Source organism: Littorina saxatilis, linkage group LG13 (genome assembly GCF_037325665.1).
Source record: "Littorina saxatilis isolate snail1 linkage group LG13, US_GU_Lsax_2.0, whole genome shotgun sequence".
Classification (NCBI taxonomy): domain Eukaryota; kingdom Metazoa; phylum Mollusca; class Gastropoda; order Littorinimorpha; family Littorinidae; genus Littorina; species Littorina saxatilis.
The window spans coordinates 32,179,217-32,187,221 of NC_090257.1; the positions used below are offsets into that span (position 1 = coordinate 32,179,217).

Sequence of the window (8,005 nt, forward strand, 5' to 3'; positions counted from 1 at the left end):
TGTAGACCAGGTCAGGGGTCAAGATCAGGTCAGGTCGCGTGAAGGATTGTGGTATAGATTCACTTTTCAGTTCTCACCTCTGCATTCGCCGATTCGGGGAAGACGATTTCACATTGTTCGGTTTTCTTAGCTCCAGAAAAATAGATAAAGAAGATACCAAAGATTTCCTACAGTTTGATCTGCACAGCGTTTTTCCAGTGTCTGCGCGAGGAAGAGCTGTCGAAAGCGCAGTGTCGATTTGGCAGTCGTGTCCCCGGTAAGTACAGACAGATCTAGTGTCTCCCACTCTTACAACGTGCCACCTACTGATAATCAGTTGGTTTGTTTTCTTTTTATTTCAGCAGACACGGATATCAAAAACAGTGCTAGGCAGTCACCTCTGGTGAAATGAGTTGATCTTAAGTGCCTGTAATGTTTGGATTGTCTTTGACTTTGTTCTTGGTTCGATTTTTGTGAATTTCAAGACTTGCAGTAGAGTCTCAAGTTTACTCTGCCCGTATAAAAACTCCACCATTTACTTGAACATGTAGATATAAGGAAACGGAATTAATCTGTTCTCAAAGTCAAAATTATTTCGATTTTTCCTCAGTTTCAAAACATGCTCTGTCATGGTTCTGTCTGTGAAAGTTGGTACCTTGCAACAACATGAATTTGAAAGACAGTTTTTGAATGCTAGATCTACCTAGATCTGTATCGCGTTTCATTCCAGACTCCTCTCTTTGATTGTACTGATGGCTGTTACGCACTATCATGATTCGCTAATGTCTGTAACGTTTGGTAAACTTATCTTGCAACAGCTTCCTTGTCTTTGTTGGCATTTTCTTTCAAGGCAGCACAACTCTGTGATTGTACTGTCTGCTGTTTACGCACTAAGCTTATCATGATTCGCTAATGTCTGTAACGTTTGGTAAACTTACCTTGCAACAGCTTGGCATTATCTTGCAAGGCAGCACATCGTAAGATTTGCTTCTTTTGGACAGCAGGTAGAATGCGAGTTTTGAGACAACGACAGTCGTCCAAAGAAAGCTTGTTGTGGAATTTTGTTCTACATAATGGTACATGTGATTCTGTATTTTTCTGCGATTAATGTTAATGGTTTCTTTTTTCCTCTGTTGGTTTCTTCCTCCTGAGTTGATCGTTATCACTCAAACAAGACCATCAGAGAGTGCCTCAGTTGCTCCTCAAAATGGACTGTGAATAGTGTGTTGACTAAGTTGACCGTCAGAATTATCTTAAGAACCAGGCTGCTGCAGCCAGTTGACATGAATCCAGGGCAGAGAACACTGCAGCGTTGTAATCCAACTCTTCGTTTGTTTAAGGAAAGGACGTCCTTACAAATTAACATTACAACTCTCTGATACAAAGACATCTTTCTTTATTTGGTGTTTAACGTCGTTTTCAACCACGAATACCTACCACAGGAACATCCCGATAATTGGGTGGCCGGACAGGATTAAAAAGCTTCCCAGGGCTGCAGCGAGGAAGTGGTTTTGCTGTCATTGACCTTAATAGCTTTCATACAGCCAGTATATGAGAGATTATGGTCTTCTTGGTGACCGTTCATGCCCAAGCACGCGCAGCTGGTTGCCAGCAGGAGAACGTGTCACTGGAAAATATCGGAGTGTACTTCGGAGTGCGAGGACCCGGGAAAATAACCTCATGTGAACCTGTTTGAGTGTGACCATCGTGACGCCCATATCTTTAACTCTTAGTCGTATGACAATTCCAAGAATATATTATCTTGATACGCAAGCTCTAGGGTAGGTAAATGATTGTAGATAAGCTTTGCCATGATAATTATGCTGATGCAGTATAAAAGTGTTTCTGTGTGTGCGTGCGTGTTTGTGCGGTCGTGTGTGTGTGTGTGTGTGTGTGTGTGTGTGTGTGTGTGTGTGTGTGTGTGTGTGTGTGTGTGTGAGATCTGTTTGCCTTCTTTTGAAAATTATACATGGAGTAGATATGATGCGTTAGTTTCAACTGTGTGTGTGTGTGTGTGTGTGTGTGTGTGTGTGTGTGTGTGTGTGTGTGTGTGTGTGTGTGTGTGTGTGCGTGTGACGGAGTGATTGAGTTTGTGTTACTGTTTGTCGATTTCTTACGAAATTCGCCTCTTGTTCAGAATGGAATCTGGAAATTAACCACGAGAAAAGCAAATGCTTTATATGACTCTCTTTCGTCATCTCCATTAGGGTTTTGTAGGTTTTAAAAGAAGGATTCCACTACCAATGACCCCCCCCCCCCCCTCCAAAAAAACAAACAAAAAAAAGCTGGTCCAGCTTCATAAAATAATGTCCAAAAGAATGTTCACGTCCGACTGATTGACACAAACTTGATCCTTATGTGACCTGTATCAATCCATTTAGTTATTGCGCCCTAAGAATATTTCACATATATTCAAACTAACCTCCTTCCCACTGCCATCACTAGCCTGAAATACTCAACATTCACCAAATTATTTTTGATTTTTTTTTTAAACAAGAATTATAATAATTACTAATTTCCATGACCATATTAGGTTTTGGATAGCCCAGACAAAATATGTATACTTAGACCCTTGAGTGACCTCATTTCTGACACTATGACATCATAACATGTTGTTATCACTAAGAGTCCAGCAAGACTGTGACCAAATTAAACAATGGCATCATAACTTGATGAGGTCAAGACTTTTATCCTATATACCTGAGAGAGACACCCGTGAGATAATAATCGTTCAAATCATTGTATCATGTAAATGAGGTCATGTCAAGCAAGTCTGGCAGGGACCTGTTTTTCCACGGCTGATGATGCAAAGGTCACCGAGACAAACGTCATTATAGAAACAAAAATTGCGCTCGCTAATTATCCTCGATGAATCTTTAGAACTAACACGTCACGCCACACTTTCAGTGTGACGTTTCTTTGCTTTGACGTAATAGATTGCAGGAGGCTTTAGAAGAGATGGAGGTTCCAAAACAAGCGTCTTCAATTTATTTATTTTTTTTTTTTTTTTTTTTTTTTTTTCTGAATGCACAAAATCTGTATTCTGTTAACACGGACTGGTTCCAGTTAATGATTTTTTTTTTTTTAACACGTTTTTATTTCTTTTTGGTACACGACATCAACATCACACAGCAACATCAAATAACATCAACCATACAAAACTATGCATCTCCAACAACACGGGGGATAACCGGTCAAATGCCGAACAGAAGCCGAATGCCGCTCATGACACGTGTGAAGGCAAGTTTTGTCTGTTTTCTAGGTATTGTTTGATTTATGTCGGGATTTAAGGTAAGCTACTGATTCAGCGATGACTAAATGTGTTTCTCGATGCATAAAAAGTCAGGGAGCGATTGATATTTGCCCGTAAATATCCTTCAAAGCTGAAAATGTCCGCGATCGAGCACCGGAAATGGCTGCTCGATGGGTTTTGCAAGTAGAAATGTGCTTTATTTCACCAAATCAGCTCGTATTTGGTATGGGTACGGGATTCTAGAGGACGAAGGAGTCATAAGAGGTGCAAAGAAGTGCTATTTGGGAGTAGAATAAATCTTCCGAGACAGTAGACAAGAGAAGGTCATATTTGAGAGAGGAGCGCGTAGGCCGATTGTCTTTCCGACAAGCGAATGATACAGCAGATTAATCATTCGTTTTGACCAGAAACCTAGTCTCTAGTTTTTATGAATGAGTTTTTTAATTAAAACAATCACAAGAACTCTCTCGCTTAGCCTAATGGCTGTTCGATGGGTTTCGCAAGTAGAAATGTGCTTTATTTCACCAAATCAGCTCGTATTTGACATCGGTTTGGTATATATATATATATTTTTTTTCTAATCCTACCGCGAACTGGATAGCAGACGCGGCACGACTGTTGCACCACACTTTGAAGTAATCCCACACTTTGAAGTAAATTACTTCAAAGTGTGGGGATGTGCCCCACACTTTGAAGTAAACCCATTTTTTACTTCAAAGTGTGGGGGGATCTTCCCACACGTTGAAGTAAACTCAGTTTTTACTTCAAAGTGTGGGGGGATCTTCCCACACTTTGAAGTAACTTACTTCAAAGCGTGGGACTTTTGCATTGCCTGTTTGAGCCTGATGATTTTGTCAAAAAAATGGCAGTCTTTTGGATGAGTGAACAGAAAAAGTGAGCGAGCCAAGAAACATAGTGATGTTTGTTTTCAGGCTTTAAAGGCATATGTACGCGCTCCCGTGTTTACAAAGTGTAGTTTGCCCATAATCGATGTCAAACGCACCATAAGACCATGTAATGACGATATGTCGCCATGCGCGGACCATATTCATGCATTACAGCTTGTTCTAGCCTCTGAAAAAGTGAGGATGTCAACAAAGACGCGGAGTTATTTCCCTTGCGTCAACGCTACCTCTGTCGGCAAATCTATAAATAGGACGATCTAGATCAAAATAAAAATTCAAATATCTCAACATTTAAGGGGTCCTAGACCACAATATCTTGCAGGGAACTTAATTTAGCATGTCTCCAGCTGTGGGTAAAGCAATTAGCGTGTATAGTCATCGAGTACATATGGCTTTAAGCAATGTCCCATTGTTGAGTGTGACGAAAACTCGTGGTGACGATTTTAAAACATGTTGGGTCACGCATGGTCCAATCTTACATGGTCCAACCTTACATGGTCCAACATTACATGGTCCAACCTTACATGGTCCAATCTTACATGGTCCATATATATTATTGGACCATGTAAGATTGGACCATGTAAGATTGGACCATGTAAGATTGGACCATGTAAGGTTGGACCATGTAAGGTTGCACCATGTAAGGTTGGACCATGTAAGGTTGGACCATGTAATATTGGACCATGTAAGATTGGACCATGTAAGGTTGGACCATGTAAGATTGGACCATGTAAGGTTGGACATGGTAAGGTTAGACCATGTAAGGTTGGACCATGTAAGGTTGTCCATGTAAGGTTGGACCATGCAAGGTTGGACCATGCAAGGTTGGACCATGTAAGATTGGACCATGTAAGGTTGGACCATGTAAGATTGGACCATGTAAGATTGGACCATGCAAGGTTGGACCATGCAAGGTTGGACCATGTAAGATTGGACCATGTAAGGTTGGACCATGTAAGATTGGACCATGTAAGATTGGACCATGCACGATTGGACCATGTAAGGTTGGACCATGTAAGATTGGACCATGTAAGGTTGGACCATGTAAGGTTGGACCATGTAAGGTTGGACCATGTAAGGTTGGACCATGCGTGACCCAACATGTTTTAAAATCGTCACCACGAGTTTTTGTCATACTCAACAATGGGACATTGCTTAAAGGCATATGTACGCGCTCCCGTGTTTACAAAGTGTAGTTTGCCCATAATCGATGTCAAACGCACCATAAGACCATATAATGACGATATGTCACCATGCGCGGACCATAATACATGCATTACAGCTTGTTCTAGCCTCTGAAAAAGTGAGGATGTCAACAAAGCCGCGGTGTTAGCTCCCTTGCATCAACGTTACATGTGTTGCCAAATCTATAAATAGGACGATCCAGATCAAAATGAAAATTAACATATCTCAACATTGAAGGGGTCCTAGACCACAATATTTTGCAGGGAACTTAATTTAGCATGTCTCCAGCTGTTGGTAAAGCAATTAGCGTGTATAGTCATCGAGTACATATGCCTTTAAAGCCTGATAACAAACATCCCTATGTTTCTTGGCTCGCTCACTTTTTCTGTTCACTCATCCAAAAGACTTTGCCATTTTTTTTGACAAAATCATCAGGCTCAAACAGGCGATGCAAAAGTCCCACGCTTTGAAGTAAGTTACTTCAAAGTGTGGGAAGATCCCCCCACACTTTGAAGTAAAAACTGAGTTTACTTCAAAGTGTGGGAAGATCCCCCCACACTTTGAAGTAAAAAATGGGTTTACTTCAAAGTGTGGGGCACATCCCCACACTTTGAAGTAATTTACTTCAAAGTGTGGGATTACTTCAATCAATCAATCAATGAGGCTTATATCGCGCATATTCCGTGGGTACAGTTCTAGGCGCTCTGCAGTGATGCCGTGTGAGATGAAATTGTATACGGCTAGTAATTGCAGCCATTTCGGCGCATATTTACCTTTCACGGCCTATTATTCCAAGTCACACGGGTATAGGTAGACAATTATTAACTGTGCCTAAGCAATTTTTGCCAGGAAAGACCCTTTTGTCAATCGTGGGATCTTTAACGTGCACACCCAATGTAGTGTACACGGGGGGGGGGGGGGGGGGGGGGGGGGGAGTTCGGACACCGAAGAGAGTCTGCACACAAATTTGACTCTGAAATAAATTTCCGCCGAACCTGGGATCGAACTCACGCTGACAGCGGCCAACTGAATACAAATCCAGCGCGCTACCAACTGAGCTATATCCCCTTCAAAGTGTGGTGCAACAGTCGTGCCGCGTCTGCTATCCAGTTCGCGGTAGGATTAGAAAATATATATATATATATATATACCAAACCGATGTCAAATACGAGCTGATTTGGTGAAATAAAGCACATTTCTACTTGCGAAACCCATCGAACAGCCATTAGGCAAAGCGAGAGAGTTCTCGTGATTGTTTTAATTAAAAAACTCATTCATAAAAACTAGAGACTAGGTTTCTGGTCAAAACGAATGATTAATCTGCTGTATCATTCGCTTGTCGGAAAGACAATCGGCCTACGCGCTCCTCTCTCAAATATGACCTTCTCTTGTCTACTGTCTCGGAAGATTTATTCTACTCCCAAATAGCACTTCTTAGCACCTCTTATGACTCCTTCGTCCTCTAGAATCCCGTACCCACACCAAATACGAGCTGATTTGGTGAAATAAAGCACATTTCTACTTGCAAAACCCATCGAGCAGCCATTTCCGGTGCTCGATCGCGGACATTTTCAGCTTTGAAGGATATTTACGGGAAAATATCAATCGCTCCCTGACTTTTTATGCATCGAGAAACAAATTTAGTCATCGCTGAATCAGTAGCTTACCTTAAATCCCGACATAAATCAAACAATACCTAGAAAACAGACAAAACTTGCCTTCACACGTGTCATGAGCGGCATTCGGCTTCTGTTCGGCATTTGACCGGTTATCCCCCGTGAACAAAGACAAAGAAAACAAGTCGCGTAAGGCGAAAATACAATATTTAGTCAAGTAGCTGTCGAACTCACAGAATGAAACTGAACGCAATGCCATTTTTCAGCAAGACCGTATACTCGTAGCATCGTCAGTCCACCGCTCATGGCAAAGGCAGTGAAATTGACAAGAAGAGCGGGGTAGTAGTTGCGCTAAGAAGGATAGCACGCTTTTCTGTACCTCTCTTTGTTTTAACTTTCTGAGCGTGTTTTTAATCCAAACATATCATATCTATATGTTTTTGGAATCAGGAACCGACAAGGAATAAGATGAAAGTGTTTTTAAATTGATTTGGACAATTTAATTTTGATAATAATTTTTATATATTTAATTTTCAGAGCTTGTTTTTAATCCGAATATAACATATTTATATGTTTTTGGAATCATCAAATGATGGAGAATAAGATAAACGTAAATTTGGATCGTTTTATAAATTTTTTATTTTTTTTTTACAATTTTCAGATTTTTAATGACCAAAGTCATTAATTAATTTTTAAGCCACCAAGCTGAAATGCAATACCGAAGTCCGGGCTTCGTCGAAGATTACTTGACCAAAATTTCAACCAATTTGGTTGAAAAATGAGGGCGTGACAGTGCCGCCTCAACTTTCACGAAAAGCCGGATATGACGTCATCAAAGACATTTATCAAAAAAATGAAAAAAACGTTCGGGGATTTCATACCCAGGAACTCTCATGTCAAATTTCATAAAGATCGGTCCAGTAGTTTAGTCTGAATCGCTCTACACACACACACACACAGACACACACACACACACACACACACACGCACATACACCACGACCCTCGTTTCGATTCCCCTCGATGTTAAAATATTTAGTCAAAACTTGACTAAATATAAAAAGAGAC

The 8,005-nt window shown here is 40.8% G+C and overlaps 1 protein-coding gene across 1 annotated transcript in view; it reads right to left on the bottom strand.

Annotated features, from left to right (window-relative positions):
• The window catches only part of LOC138945528 (kinesin-related protein 4-like), a gene marked incomplete at its 5' end in the record, with an annotated part of 156,241 nt that overhangs the window by 27,303 nt on the left and 120,933 nt on the right, over positions 1 to 8,005 (bottom strand).